The following is a 15774-nucleotide window of genomic DNA, read 5'->3' on the forward strand; positions in this document are numbered from 1 at the left end:
AAACATGAACCCCTACTTTCTGTAACACTTACAGAATCTGCACTAGTCACTTATTACTTTTGTAAAGCTTTTAAACATTGACTGCATTAACTAATTAATTTGACATTAACTAATTAATCTACTGACCAAAGAGAGAGAAACTGGCACTGGGAAATTATTAGTTTAGAGGTTAAATTAATTAAAAATAGTACAGTAGTGACAGAATTTAATCTCATACTTCTCATGAGAGCATGGAATCACTCACAGCTGCAGCAATTTGTGATAAATCCAGGGAGAGATTTCATGATGGGAGTGGAATTAATTTGTGTCACCCCTAAGAATATATGTGTTCACTCAGGAGTACTTATATTAAACAGTATTAAATACACAAATTGAACAAACCAAAAGAATCTATCGTTTGAGCTCGCATGTGATACATGCTCTTCAATATTAAGATACAATTATTTGTGTCAGTAAAATTCAGGGGATCACAACAGTGGTCAGGAGGACCAGAACATTCTTTACAGTCTGTCTTCATCTGTGTGAATACACAGCACGAACTGTGAATACACTTCCTTGACTAGTTTAAGTTCATTCTTTATATTCTACTTTTATCATGATAGCTTTTAATCCAACAACTTGAAAACCGGGGAATTACTTTAAAACATGGTCAAGACAAACATCTACATGCGCTTGAGGAAGGAAGGAAGGGAGAGGAAGATAAACAGAGCTGGGGACAGACAGACGGAAGCAATCGCAATATTCAATCTCACAAAGAAAACCACTAAGCAACAGAGCTGTAGTTACCCAACTCAAAAGGAAAGATGGACACCTAAGAAGTCATCCTTAGTACATAAGTACACTGAACAATGTACAATGAAGTATACAAACTATACACACGTTGTACTCACTCACAACTATTTTTGACGCTGATGAATAAAAAGCCAGTCAAGATTTTCTTTCTGATAGAGGAGCTCTTAAATTAACAAAGAAACTGTCCTTCGATAGGAGCTCAGTTACATTAACAAACTCTTATCTGTAACCTAAATGAGGGTCACAGTTCAAGCTGTAACCCCCTGCAGAATGGGAATAAGAAAGGCTAATATTTCATATCCAGTCTTCAAAAACCTCTTGAAGACCGTTTTATGCTGCAACCACCACTCAGACTAGAGCAGAAGCAGAGCAGACTGAGCTGCAATGAACCTGCCAAGCACTAGGCTGCTCACGCACTGGCTCAATGAAGAAAAGCTGCCCGTCTTGAGAAAGCTTTGCAGGAGCACAGTCAGCCCTGAGCAATGGAAGGGGCAACATCAGCAGTTCTGCTTCCTGTTGGGTAGGATTAGGAGCAGAGGAAAACATTCAGGACATGGATTTACAGAGATACAGTGCCTATCATCCTCCACATTTAGTTTCTTCTCAGCTCACTTACCTGTCACTAACTATGAGTTTTCCCACAGCAGAGTACACAAAGTAAAAGAAGGCAACTCCACAAGGAAAATTCCAAATACATTTCAACCTGCACCACTCCTTTTCCCATCTTTAAATTTGTGTTCAAGCATGCTGGTGCACAAGTCCAAAAATAAATGAGAGAATACGGCAGAAAACTTTAAATCTGCTGTTCATATACTGAACAAAAGGACCACCAAGGCTGTTTTAGCACTTGCATAAAGAACCCAGCAACACACAAGGGCAGCGAAGGGCCACAGACAAGGCACTGCCAAACTCAACACCCCCACCCAAAATCAATCACTACATCACTTTTAGGAAACTACTACCAACTCACAAATCTAAAGGAGGGACCTCTGGGCCTGAATAAAGAGAGCAGCAGCTAGATTCATGAACAAATTCAGCAGCAAAGAAATATCAGAGAGAAGCCTGAGAAGATGGAAGTACGAGCTACTCCAACCACAGGGAGTTCTGCTTCTGCAGTAACTATTGATCTCTCCACTCATCTCTTTTCTGGAGCTTAATACAAGGCATCCTGTATACATGAGCTCTAACTATCCAAGTACCTGGGCTGTTTTGAATGTAGGATGAAAAAACACAACTTGGAAGATTCTTTTGTCTCCATCTCTTAATAACGCAAGGCTGATGCAGAACCTGTTACACCTTTGAGGCGCGTTGCAGTGAAGCACGCCTACAACTGAAAGCGAGAGATGTTTTTGCAGCTTACACATATATAATCCAAATGGTTTCAAATTTACTACTGCAAGTACTACTGACAATGTAGCTGTGGCAGCATCGTTTCCAGCAAGAATTGTACAATTCTGCCCAGAAACTAAGGTAAGTATTCATGTTAAGCATGCCATCTGTAAAAGGGAGATAATACTCTGTCCTGCTTTTGGTATTATTGGCAAGGTATCTCATATGTGAGAGCAGAAACTTACATTGCAGCTTATGACAACAGCCGCACTCGCTAGGTGGTACTGTCAAACAAATAATAGTAATGCTAATAACTAGAAGGAACTATTAAGATGAATCAATATAAAAAGAAATTACAACGCTTATGTAAAACATTATTGTCTATTCACTGAGAAATTACAAACCGCAGAATCCAACTGATCTGGCAACACAGCTAAATTGTTATTGATTTGCATTGGGAATTTTTTCCCCCCTTCTTGACATTTCTAGAATTTTTATATAACTATATATTATGGCTCATAGTGAAGACGAAATCTATTATAAATTCCACACATCTGCTGAGATACGCCATTCTGAAGTTAACTATCTTGAAACCTGCATTTGGAGCACATGAAAGTCATTCAATTTCCCAATATTAACTCCTCTTACATCAATACCTTTATTTAAGATATTTTGCGTTCTTGTTCACAGTGTAGAACAAAAACCAGAGTTTCTTTCCTGTGGGGTCACAAGAAACAAGCAAAACTAGTCTTTTTCAAACACTTATTCAGAGGAACAGATCCAGCTGAGAAGGCTAACATTTAAGTGGCTGAATAAATCAGTGACTTATATTCTAAATAAATGTATGATGTAATCAAAGTTTTTGAAGCTCAAGTCATGAAAATCTGATGATTAAATTTAAGTTTTTAGTACTGTTAATGTTGTTCCCTTTTTTTATATAAGCAATTTAAGTCTGTTTTAACAAGGATTTTAACATACAGTATAGACTTCTAACATCTAGTATAGACTAATGAGGATCCTCAAGTACAGCAATGATCAATTCAAGATGCAGGCCAGCATCTCTGAAAACAATACTCTTAGCATGGATTGTGAGTATGTAAACATGCAAATATGCACTGAGAGAAAGTTACTGTAATGAGGGGATGCTGGTGAATGTTACATATACTCAGTTACAATGCAGGTATCAACCACTAAGGTTTGTTTCAAACAAAATTAATTGACTTAAAAAGTCTTATTTTTCTCCTATGCTGCCATAATTTCCTGTTGAAATAAAAATTATCATGTGACACCAAATGATACCTGAATGTTTGAGAGATACATTATATATGCTATTTGTCTCAGACATTGTCTTTAGCTTTACATTAGCTATCCTCAAAATTGAACAGTGATCTAGTGATACTGGATATAAACATCACAACTCTTATTTTTTGTGAAGGAGGTTAACATTTAAGTTTCACAAGCCAGCAAGCTACTTCCCGATTACTCTCCCTCAATCCTTATCACTAAACTAATTTATCATGTCTTTTGTCCTCCATTGTTAATCTCATACTCCCACAAAAGGAATTAATCAGAGAGCAACAAATCAATACCTACGTTATCTGATATCATTAATGACACATTTCTTTATTAACAGGAAAAATCTTTTTATCAGAGTTCCAGCTTCAGGTTCTATACACAGCTGACAGGACAGTTGTGGGTCCAGCTTCAAAAACAGAACCACACTGAAAGGGCTCACAAAAACATTTCCTTAGATCAGTATCTGATAATCTTCCTGCACATCTGGACAATTTTAGACTTGGGCTACCATCTAGCCTTGCCATCTATTAGCTCTGTAATAATGTACTTGCTGTAAAACATTCATTCAGCAGTTGAAGCTGGAGATACCTGACCACTCAATACAGTGAAAAGATGAACTAATAAATGCTACCAGCACACAGGCCAGGATCTAGTACAGACAGGCCAGAAGTTTGCAAGACAGAAAAATTAAATTAATGCTACAGAACAGAGCACAACTGGGTCAAAGCAAACAATGAGTCATTCAGGAGATAGTAAAGCACAGATTTTTCTATGGAAAAAATGGCAGTTGGGCTTTGCTGAGAATGTGGACTCTTTTTTTTTCTTTAAAATAATCAGTATTTTTGGTTAGATAGACCATTTTTGCAAACTCTTTTAACATAAAAGTCATAAAAGACTACAAAATTATTATTTTATATCTACCTCTGCACACTATCCAAAGTTAAAACACAGAAATAATTGAATATAATATGCTGCAAAGGTCTTAGACTTTTTCTGATACTTCACTTGATACTCAAGGAGAAAAAAATATGTGTTACTTTGAAGATCCTCCTAAATTAAATTTCTTTGTACAAATTAGAAACTTTGACATTTAAAGTGAATTTTAATAGGATAATAAACTCAGGAAATTTCATAACTCCATCCAAGATATGAGGCATCTCTGACCTACTGACAGTTTACGCTGAATGAAAGTCATCATTAAACTCTCATGAGGCAGCACACCAATAGATACTTTAGAGTGACTTGAGTGATGAAGACAAATATGAAGGAAAAAACAGTTCAGCCTATTTTTAATATTATCTTCATAAGGACTTCAAAAACACTTCACAACATTGAGGGGTTTGCCTTGTACTCACAACTGTACAGCAGGATGCAATATTTGGTGTTTTTCTTCAACATTGACTAGCTAAAGTTTTTAAAATATTTATTTTCTTTAAAAAAGCTACTTTTCATCTCCTTTTTTTCCAGAGTAAATACCAAAAGTTGACACGAACCAGGCTAAGTGTTCAGAAACCAGGAAGTAAATAACAAGAACAAAAAAATTATCCATTTCCACCTACCGATTTCCTTGGAGCTTGACTTCTTAAGAGATGCTCTTTTTTTATAATTAATCTGTAAAACATGAAATACCATAATTCAGTACTGCTTGGCAAACCATACAATATAAATCTAAAGCTTTAACATTACTTTTTTTAAAAACAGCTATAATCTGATACTTTTTCTAATCATGTTTCTCTAATTGAACTCTAATGGTACAAAGCATTCAAAACCAAGTGCTTCCACTGTATTTTGTCTGGTCTGCTAAGATACCTTGATCCAATAAGTTTTCAGGATCATTTTCACCTCAAAATCTGAACCATCACATGATAAATTGCTGCTGTTCACACAGGCTTCAGTAAGACTCATTTGTCCAGCACCTCTTGGCACTGAGCTCTCTTCATCAGAATCCTGCCTGGCAAAGGGCTGCAAAGCTTCCCTGAATATTCCTCCCACAAATACCACCTCTGAGTACAAACCAGCCTTGGGTATTTAGTTCCCCTATTACTGATAAGAGATTGACATGAAAGGCGGTATAAAATGCAGTTTATGTGATTTTATAGATTGCATATACTCCTAGAGTTAACATTCCCTATGGTTTTATATTTAATTTACTACAATTTTACTCAGGATTACACATGGGATTTTTTTAATTATTGTTTTTACAGAATATTTCACAATAAAGAATGTGGAAGATAAAGCAATACCACAGAAGTGAAATAATCCAACAAACTGCCATAGTAACACAGTTTTCATGGAAGATATTCCATAAATTATGCTCAAAAATTTTTTTGAAGAAATGCCTTTTTTAGTTCATCTTTTCTCAGTTACTTGACTGTCCATCTAATAAAAGCAATCATTCCACTCCTTTTATTGCAGTAACAATCAGTTACACCAACAGCCACAATTTAGGTTTGTATTTCTGGAGGGTTTTTTTGGCCCTGGTCATAATCATAAGTAACTATTTGTCAATATTAGTCATTGACTTTTCCTAGTTTTTCTTCATATTCTAACAGAAGAAAAGTCTGCCATATATATTTTTCTTACTATGAATAACTACTACCAAATGACACAAAGAGCATTTTCTATCCCTCTGCTAGATAGAAAAGGAACATCTCCCCACTACTAAACTGCAATTCCAAAACTCAGTACAGTTATATGACACATGTTAAAAATTGACCCAAAGCAACAAATAATTCTGATTTCTGTCTAGCTATAAGGAACATTTACAATCTCTTCCTAAAAATCAAGCAAATGTACAACAGGTGAACATTAAAAATTCTTATCACAAGAAATTTAAAAGTTCCTCTTCTAAAAATTACTGAAATGCTTTAAGTCAAGTAAGGGAGAGGTGTCCGTACATACCAGTGCAACTTGGTTTTACTAGTATTGTAACAAAAGAAAGGTCTTGTAATCAATTGTTCCATAGCCAGCCCCCATCCCTGTTGCCTTGCATAGGAAGGCCTCACCCTACATCCCAATTCCAGCATAAACATTAAGTTGCTTCAACTCTGCTGATCTGTATCAGTAATGGAGGAAGATTCCTGAAGCTACTAAATCTCTCAAGTGGTCACGGATAAAATGAGACATGTTAGTAGAGATTTACTTGGTTTAGAAACTGAATTATCTGCTATACCAAAACTGGATTTAAGTAAACGGTCACAATAGCTAGTTTCAATGGAACTCTATAACTATAGCATTGAAAATAGGAATTGCAAAACAGAATGTTGTTGTTCAAGATATTATAACTGAAATAGCAGGAGTAGCCTTGGAGGGGACAGCCTGCTGTCAAATTCATGGAAAGGCGTTTGCAAATGGCTTCATAAAGGACACTTTGGCACCTTTTCAACAATAATAGCTTAAAAAAATGTAAAATATTAAGGGAGTTAAAATTGTTTGGAAACTAAAACGTTCTCTACATGACAAGGAAAGACCTCCATTAATAACATTAGTAACAGAAAAGCTCAAAGCAACTGTACACTAATTATATCAATCTGACTCTGTACCTTGTCTGGAATATCTATCAGTTTACCGTTAACTACTGCCATACTAGGAGGGGAGACACGTACTCAATACACAGTGTATTTGATAAGACTCTTTTTAAAGGACAGGCTTTTATTTATGAAAAATGATTCAGTGCTGGTTACCAAATTACTGGTCAAATGTAAAACTGATTCACTTCTGTATGCCATGATCCATATTATGAACGCAAATATGGAAACTATTTGCACCTGACTGTTACTGAGGAACATATATAACATACAGTGAATTTAATTACATTCAGAAAAGGTCTGGGATAAGACATGAAATGGAGTAATTATTTCTGTAGTTATCGCAACAACTGTGTTACATTAGTTGTAAAAAACTAAGATTCAAAACATGACTTAAAAAAGGATTAATCAAATGAAATGTCTCCAAAACATTTCTAGATGTTGGCTCTCTGGTTGTCCATGAAAGGGAATGAGTTCTATATATGCAGGCTTTTGACTGAAGTTCAAGGTTCGCACGCTTTCCAACAGTCTCACCTCACAGAGATTTGAGATAGAACTTGGACTGTTAAATAGCTAAATCCCTGACTAAGAACCACGACTGTATCAAGAAGGGAACTGAAAGCCCTCACTAAGGCTTAAGAACCAGCTGTTCCCAGTGGACCATCACACTATTTATGCTTTGACTGTCTGTTAGCAGGAAGTTTCCTCCCCTCTCTCTAAAACAGAGAATAGGATAGGCTCAAACAGATTTGAAACCTACAAACAACTAGGTCATAATTAAGTTGCAGAAGCTTATAAAACAAGCATTAGGAAATGAATGGCTGCAATCCCCTGGCCAGCTGCAGATAATCAATGACCCTACAGATCCCCTAGTTCTTACCCTCACCATACAAACAGCAATGCATCCACCAGGCTTGTCTAGACAGGAATCATTTGGGCAGAAGTTGCACTGGTAACATCTGCATTAGCATCAATCACGCAGCAGAATGCTTCTTTCTCTCAGTTAATACTCCTTCCAACTCACCTAATTAAATCTACTCTATTAATTTCAGTACAGCTCAACAGATTCTGACAAAGCAGCACTAGTCTGGACTCTTGAATTAATAAAGATTGTTGTCTACATATTGATAACTGCATGTTCCCAAGTTACCTTCCAAAACCAATGCAGAAGTCAGAGACAACTGGAAACACAAGTATAAAAACACAAACGTGTGCATGCACACGCATATGTGTGTGTCTGTGCTCCTGTGCACAACAGATAAGCCATACCAGTAACGGTGAGGAATTCAGATTGCACTACACAAATAATTTAAAACACAATACTGACAGGCAAATGTGAAGTAACTAAACACTTTAGAATTACTAAAATAGGCATATCATGGTCTATGTAAGTAAAAGTGTCACAAAATATTAGTTCCTCAAATCAGAACAACATTTGTGAGTTTGAATCAAATTCAATACTCGGTACTTCATTTTGATGTTTAGTAACAAAGAGGGTAGAAGAGTTTGGAGGAGGTAGGAGAAAAAAAATTTGACATATATCAACTTTTCACCTCTATTCATGTTGGTTTTGCCACCAAGTCAAAATATTCACTGCCTATTCAGCTATAGTGGAGAGGAATGCTGCAGAAACTTGCATATAAGATTTTCAGGGGAATTTTCAGATAAATTTGGATTATTGGCAGGGTAGTCAGTCTACTTGTGCAAGACCCTGCAAATTAATTAATAGCATTACTCACATGACCAATAATATGAAAAGCACTTAAGACAGGTAAGAGAAATACTGTTAGTACTACCACTGCATGTTAGTTACTTCACAGCTACTCCGCACACACCCTTGGACACAGACTGTTTTTTACCATATAACCCTATGAAAGACTGGTAAAATCCTTTGAGCTATAAAACTCTGCTGAAGAAAGGGCTGCCTAAACGCCAGTTTGAGTGAGTTACACAAAACTACCTTGAACAGAGGCTGAAAAGGCAGCAGGATGTGGAACCCACCCACATCAAGTGATTTCCACCATTCATTAAGGCCTCAGTGGCAGGGTTCCCACCCTCCTCCCCACTAACAACTACTGTACATCAATTAGCATTAGAGGAGGGAGTATCATGATCCTCCCATCCTCCCCAAGGCTTATTTCAGCATTTTCCCCTTTGACTTCTCTCCAAGCTTCTTCAAAATCACTTAGATAAGCTCACAAGAGGAACATTACAGGTTTTTTCCTTATTCTTAAGCATGTACATCATCTGACCATCCATATTTTGCAAGAGATTTATAAACAAATTCTCATATTTATTCTGCATAAAATGCCAGCCTTTGTCCTCCTCTTTGTTGTACATATTTAATGAAATTAGAAGTGGTTTTCAAAATTGTGCCACATCCTCACACTTCTTTATAAGATGAGTGAGAGGTTAAAGAACTGCTTTGTAGGAGTCTTATAATCAGTTGTTTGAGGGTTTTTACATTATCAAAGGGTGAGATTTAATAAAAAAAATAATTCCACTTTATTGCATGCCAGATAGGCTTAGTTTGCAATTAAACACCTTCTGGTAAGCCAGCAGATATCCAGTAGGAAGCAGAGAAATATAAGGAGACATGCTACTCATTTCAAAGGCAAAATCTGAAAGAAATTTGGAACACAACACAGATGCTGGGTGCATTAGTATGAATACTAGTTACAGAATCAAAGCCTTTCTCAAATTTTACATTGGCTAAATGAAATACCTTTTTAATGAAAAGTTATTTCTCAATTTTGCATATTTTAACTGAGTACAAACACTCTTAAGGTATCAATAGCAATGACACTGCAGTATAGTTGTTTTCTCATCACTTGACCAAAAAGTAGAACAATATGAAAAGAAACACATATTCAAATGAAGGATATCTAAAAATAGCATTAAAAAGTTTTAGGACAGATGTCCTCATTTCTTGTGCATTGTGAAAGTCAATTTTTAAGCAAATGACAGGTATTTTAAGAGACAACAGCAGCAACACTGCACCATCCCTGCTGCCCAGAACGATGACACAAGGGGCAAAACATTGTAACTACACTTGGATAAGGTGTTTCAAAAGAAACAGGATGATTTGGTTTACAAATTAGGATTACAGCATGCTTAAGAACATAAACAGAGATGTATTCTTTAAGTGAAGAAACAGAGAAACCTTTAAAACCAAAAATCTATATACTTAGCTAGGAAAATAAACTGTTATTTTTTGTATTCGTAGATGTTAAACTGGGAACCCAACAAGTAGAGACATGACCATGATATTTGTTTCTGCCCAGTTTATCTACCTGTTTTAATAGGTATTTAATTGAAAACTGAACCATGGAGACTGGTTATGTGTAAGTGCAAAGAAAAAAGCATGTACATACAGCATAATTTTACAATATCTGTCTCTTGTCTAGTTAGATTAGTGTGATTTCATCCTTGGTATTTCAATTCGTTAGTGTCACATACTATATGAATTTCAAGAACTGAGAAATAAACTAAAATAAATGCTATTATAGAAACCATGCCTATGGAAAAAAAACACCAAACAAATTCCATATTTTCATAATTCTCCAGTTTTTTTCCTAGCATTGCTTTTTATGTTCCTTGAAAAGAGTCTTCCTATTAGAAGTTCTGTCAACTTGGGAAATTCTCATTTTGGCTCAAACTTGCCTTTTGAGTGCCTTATTATTATTTTTAGTATCATAAACCCAATCAGGGACCAAACCTGTTGTCAGATTCTCTGTAAACATGAATGAAAGCAGGATAGCTCAGCCAAAAGACTGCAAAAGGCAGATGAGATGTTTAATGGAAACTGTGAAATAACATCATTGCTGCAGACATGCAGTAGCGTTAGCAAACCTAAAGCCTACCTAATGTTAACATCACTGAGACATCACAGTTAAAGAGATGTGGTCAAGTTTCAAAGCAGATAATTCAGTAGCTATAAAAAACGTTTAAGGGGAGTCAGTCCTAAGTGTAAAGGGCAGCATGACAGACATCACAAAAGGTGCCTATCAGTAAGTTTAATTCTATATATTAATTTAAGTTTCACTAAAACTAGCGGGCATAAAAGCTGAGCTGACACACAGGACCAAAGGAGGAGTAAATATACATCTCGTTGTATAGCACAACATAGGTCACCACCCCTAATTCACACTTACACCTCAGGAGTTTAAAGAAGCCATGCCACTAACATACAGGCAATTTCTTGGGGATGTCAGCAGATCTGAGGAGATTTACTGTTTATGGACCTATGTTCAACTTCATTTTCCAAAGTAACAAAAGCACATCCTGATGAAGCAGGGCAAAATCCAAAAACACAGTAAGTGCAGGAAACAGCATCCTGAGAGCCATCAGTTGACAGGGTTTTCAGGTTAGGAGGTGACTGGAGAGGGTTGCTTGGAGCTGAGTGCAATCAAAGTCATCTGTTCAATTCCTAGTGCATTAAGGGAAACAGATTTCTGTAGCCTTGCAAATAAATAGATTTACTCCTAATAATTCTAACATCCTTTTCTTCTGATAACTTCTGAACTGGATAATTGGTTAAGCTAAAGGAATACCATTAAGTAAGTGCAGGATAGAAGCTGGCATCAGAGACAGCCTTAGCATCTCAACAGGAAATGAGATATGGGAAGTAATATTAGGACAGATAAGGAATCCTAAAATCTGATGTGGTTTTCAGGACATGAGAGCTCGAATAAGGCTGCAGAACAGAAACTGAAGGGGCCTTTGCAGAAAGACAAGCTTTATTTAAAAGGCAAACTTTGGTCCCATTTTAAGTATCTGTAACTGTCCTTGATCTCAACAAATGCAGGAATTTTATCATTAACAAACTCATTACTGGAAGTTGTACAGAGGAAGTACATGTATAGAAAACATTTCCTCCTATACTTCCTCTTACACTTGCTCTCTGATCCACCATGCATTCTCCTGTCACACCCTTTTCAAAAAAAATAGTTATAACACCTGCACTTAATCTATGAGAAGAGAACTGCACAACAGCAGCACTTCTACATAATGGGAGATAGGCACATTGTTAGCACCTGATATCCTATAAACCTTATTAGAACAGTATTATCTTACTCTACTCCTAAAATGAATGCATCACTTATTTTCTTGTTCTGGATCAAGAACTTGTTAATGCACAGAACAGGATTTGGCTATGTGAAACAAAATGCCAAACTTCTGACCTGTCACAAAAGCATAAAAGCTAACAATTTCCTTCCCGCTTCCTCTGATTTAATGGATGAAAAGTATTTGCTAAAAACCCAGTGATGAAGAACTCAGCATATGATCTGAATCTTTCTTCTTTCTTTCCATGCAGTGCTAACTAAACACTTCAGTCCTATCCAAATTCCACCGTACCGATATTCAGGAATATCTTTTTTGGTCAGTTTGCTCTCTTCTTCCATGTCTTATGAGACTGGAAGAACTAATATCTTCATTGTAGCAATGGTCCTTTAAGTATAGATTCAGCACAACAGCTCTTTTATTTTTACCTGGTTTATTGCTCTTTTGAAAATAGCACACCACTTTTTCAGATACTTTCCACCATTCCAGAAACTTTCTTCCTGACTTGCCTTGCTTTTAGAGCAAGAATTAATTAACAGACTGTCAGAAGGTCTTGATGGTCAGGGACCAACAAAGACACACAGACAAAAATAAAAGGAAAAACAGAGGCAAGGATGATATGGAAATCACGGGAGACAACTAAGCAAACTTTAGGGCATGGAGATGTGAGGAAGGGGTGGCAGCAGACGACTGAAGTCAAGAAACTCGAGTGAAATGCAAGGACAAAGATCACAGAGAAAAAGCATAGTAGGAACATAACTATAAATAATCCTTAGTAGCCACAGCCCTTGCTATAGAGATGAGCCTCCGTGGGACCAGGTACTGTTTATTTTGTGATTATGTGGGCTTGCTCTATTTTTGTGCCATTTTTTAATTTCAAAATGTGTCATTAGAAGAAAGCAGAGATTTTACAGAAAACTAATCTCTTTGAAGTAAAACATGCATTCAGAGAGTTTGTGTGGTTCATAGAGAACAAATAATTCATCTGCAAACATGGTTCTATTTACCATAGAACCATCCCCACTTCTCAGAATTCAGTAAGGAACATCTTACCCCCCATCATCACTATCGCAGTACTATGGAATGACATAAACAGAAAGAGCAGCAGCATACAGTGATCCCCCTTTAACTGATCAGTCCTTGGTTGTTACAAGGTAGCCTGGATCTCACAGCAAAGGAGAAAAAAGCATTAGTTATCCTGGACAAGTACCAGCATAGTTTTATAGCACTTGGGGGATTTCTAAAGCTTTTAGAGATGCTACGGTTATTCGGAAATTTTCCAGTAAGCACTAAGTATCAAAAATAGCACCTGTACTCAGCTAAGTTGAATTACCTGTTTACCACTCATGAGAGTAAAATCATTTAATAAAGTATTATGCAAAATTCACTGGAAAAGCCAACACAAGAGAGTAAAGATCTAGAAACCTTTTATACTTTTATGAAGTATTCATTTGACACGCACAAGGTTGAGAAAACTGGTTAGAAAGAGACCCAGATAGTTTTATAAATTAGGAAAAGAAGTTTGTGTTAAATTTTTATTGAAGGAATTAGACTTTAATGGCCAACCTATGTAATATTCTGTAAATGAGCAGTAGAGCCTGGCAACAAGAGCATAATAGCATGGGATTTAACACCACCATCTTGCTAATTGAAAGGACCTGATCTCATCAGGGTCATGCACTGCAAGTCAGAATGATAACACTGCAAATTATCACTGCTTTGCCAGTGTCTCCTACCTGTAAAGAGAATGTAACTAAGCACGTTACATTCTCTTGATTTAAAATTTATTTTTTCCCAGTCTACATGGTTTGTAGAAGCTTTAGGGATAGAAAACTCTAAGGTAAAACAGAATGTTGGGGTGCAATGTTTTTTTCCCCACAATCCAAAGGTCTCACTTGTTTAGAAAATTAATACACTGTTCCACATATCATTTATACTGATATTCAAGTTAGCCCTAGAACCTTCTGGGATATGACAAGCAAGAAGTCTGTAAGCAGTGATGTATATACACAGTATCGACCCAACGATACCAACTTTACTCATGCAGTTTGTCTGTACTTACACAAGTAGTACCGCTGAAGGCAGTAAGACAGCTTTAGCTAAAAACCTGACTCAGACAAGAAAAGAATCATATTACGTATGTACTTCAACATGTAGCTTAGGACACTCAACCCCCAAGATTTCTTCCCTATTTCTGAAAAACAGCATTCCAAATATATAAGCAAGAAAATATGACTGCCAGGAATAAAGTTTCAGTTCCCTGTAGGTACTTTTCCACTGATAAAGGTATATCCAGCATATGTACATACTGAAAATTCTACATTGCTGTTCTTGGCATTTAATTAGGGGTAAAGGAAAGTGTGCAGGACTAGAATTTTAAGTGTTGGTTTAATAACCTTTATCCAGCTCATTTCTGAATGATTTTCTTCCTCTCTGGAGAGGCTTCTAATGTCAAACACTGGTATTAAGGTGAGTCATGGTTACTGAAGAGGCACAGACAAGGCACATGACAAAATTATTAATTATAGGGAGGGAAGGAGTCAGAGTATTCTTTTCACTCCATAAATGTCCTTCTGAAACAGAATATTTAATATTGAATTCAAATACACTTTCAGTAGTCGATAGCCATTAAAGTCTTATGGGTGTCAATAAAAGTTGGGGAGTTAAGAATGTAATTTTAAAACTATTGTAAATGAGATTTTTAGAAGGCATTGGAGATTTTGAGAAGGCATAAAGATTTTTTCTGAAGTACAATAAAAGAAATTGGGCAACTATTCTGTATCTAAGATATATGGTAAGTTAAACAATTTCAATACAGTAATTTGAAATACACTCATTCATACTGCTAGCTGTTACTGTTCATTTTTCAGATTCCTTCCTTTCACATCAAATGTTAAGAATTGTACCTATGGAGAAGAGCAACAGGAAAGGTTGGTCAGTGCTATTTTCTGCTAAATTGAAACTCAACACCAAAAGCACCAGAAGGTATACATTTGGATATATAAACTACCTTGAAGCAGCAGTACAGTTAGAGTTTGGGTTGGGGTTGTTTTTTTTTTTTGAGGGGAGAAGATCATTGTGTTTTTAGTGTAACCCACTTAATTTCTACTAAATTACCAGAGTTATGGAAACTTAAGAGTATCTGTTTATGTGTTTTTATTTTGTATCTTACTTGCAACCAGCTTCCCATCTGATAAAATAAGCACAAAACTCCTCTATAAATGTATTCTTGCAGGTGACATTAAATTATTATGTAGCACCTTATAATGATAACAATATACAAAGTGATCAAAAACTAAAATGCATAGTGACAGCTAAAGATCATGAGCACCATCCAGGCTAAAGCCACGAAAGCTTTTTAACATTGAGCAGTCTATGTTTATGTTTATAACACCAATGGAACACGAGTGGAAGAAAGATAATTTAAAATAAAGATGTTTGCAGAAATTCTAATACTTTTTACATTGCAGAACAATTGCTACAACCATGCTCATCTGCTTTAAGCCAATTCAAACGAAACAATTTCTAAGTGGAAAGATTCTAATGTTGATAACTCTTCCTCCCACTTCCCTCTTCACCTCTCTCCCAAGATTAGGAAACTATGACACATATTTCAGTGCTACCTCATCTACGTACCACGATATATAAATGTAACCTATGAAAGGTAACCTTCTGTGGAACTTTACTGTTTCACAGAAGCAGCAGGACTTCATAAGTAAATGAAATAGCTTTGCTTGGCTGGGTTTCTTCTCTCCAGAATTCTTAA

General features: G+C 36.2%; 1 protein-coding gene across 3 annotated transcripts in view; it reads right to left on the reverse strand.

Moving 5' to 3' along the window:
• Positions 1-15774, reverse strand: part of FHIT (fragile histidine triad diadenosine triphosphatase) — a 622267-nt gene that overhangs the window by 528762 nt on the left and 77731 nt on the right. For all 3 annotated transcript variants that reach the window (XM_074878818.1, XM_074878821.1, XM_074878819.1), the window contains exon 2: positions 4977-5028. The gene's annotated coding sequence lies outside the window, so the exon portion shown is untranslated. The remainder of the gene's footprint in view (positions 1-4976; positions 5029-15774) is intronic.

Source organism: Strix uralensis, chromosome 10, assembly GCF_047716275.1.
Source record: "Strix uralensis isolate ZFMK-TIS-50842 chromosome 10, bStrUra1, whole genome shotgun sequence".
Taxonomy (NCBI): Eukaryota; Metazoa; Chordata; class Aves; order Strigiformes; family Strigidae; genus Strix; species Strix uralensis.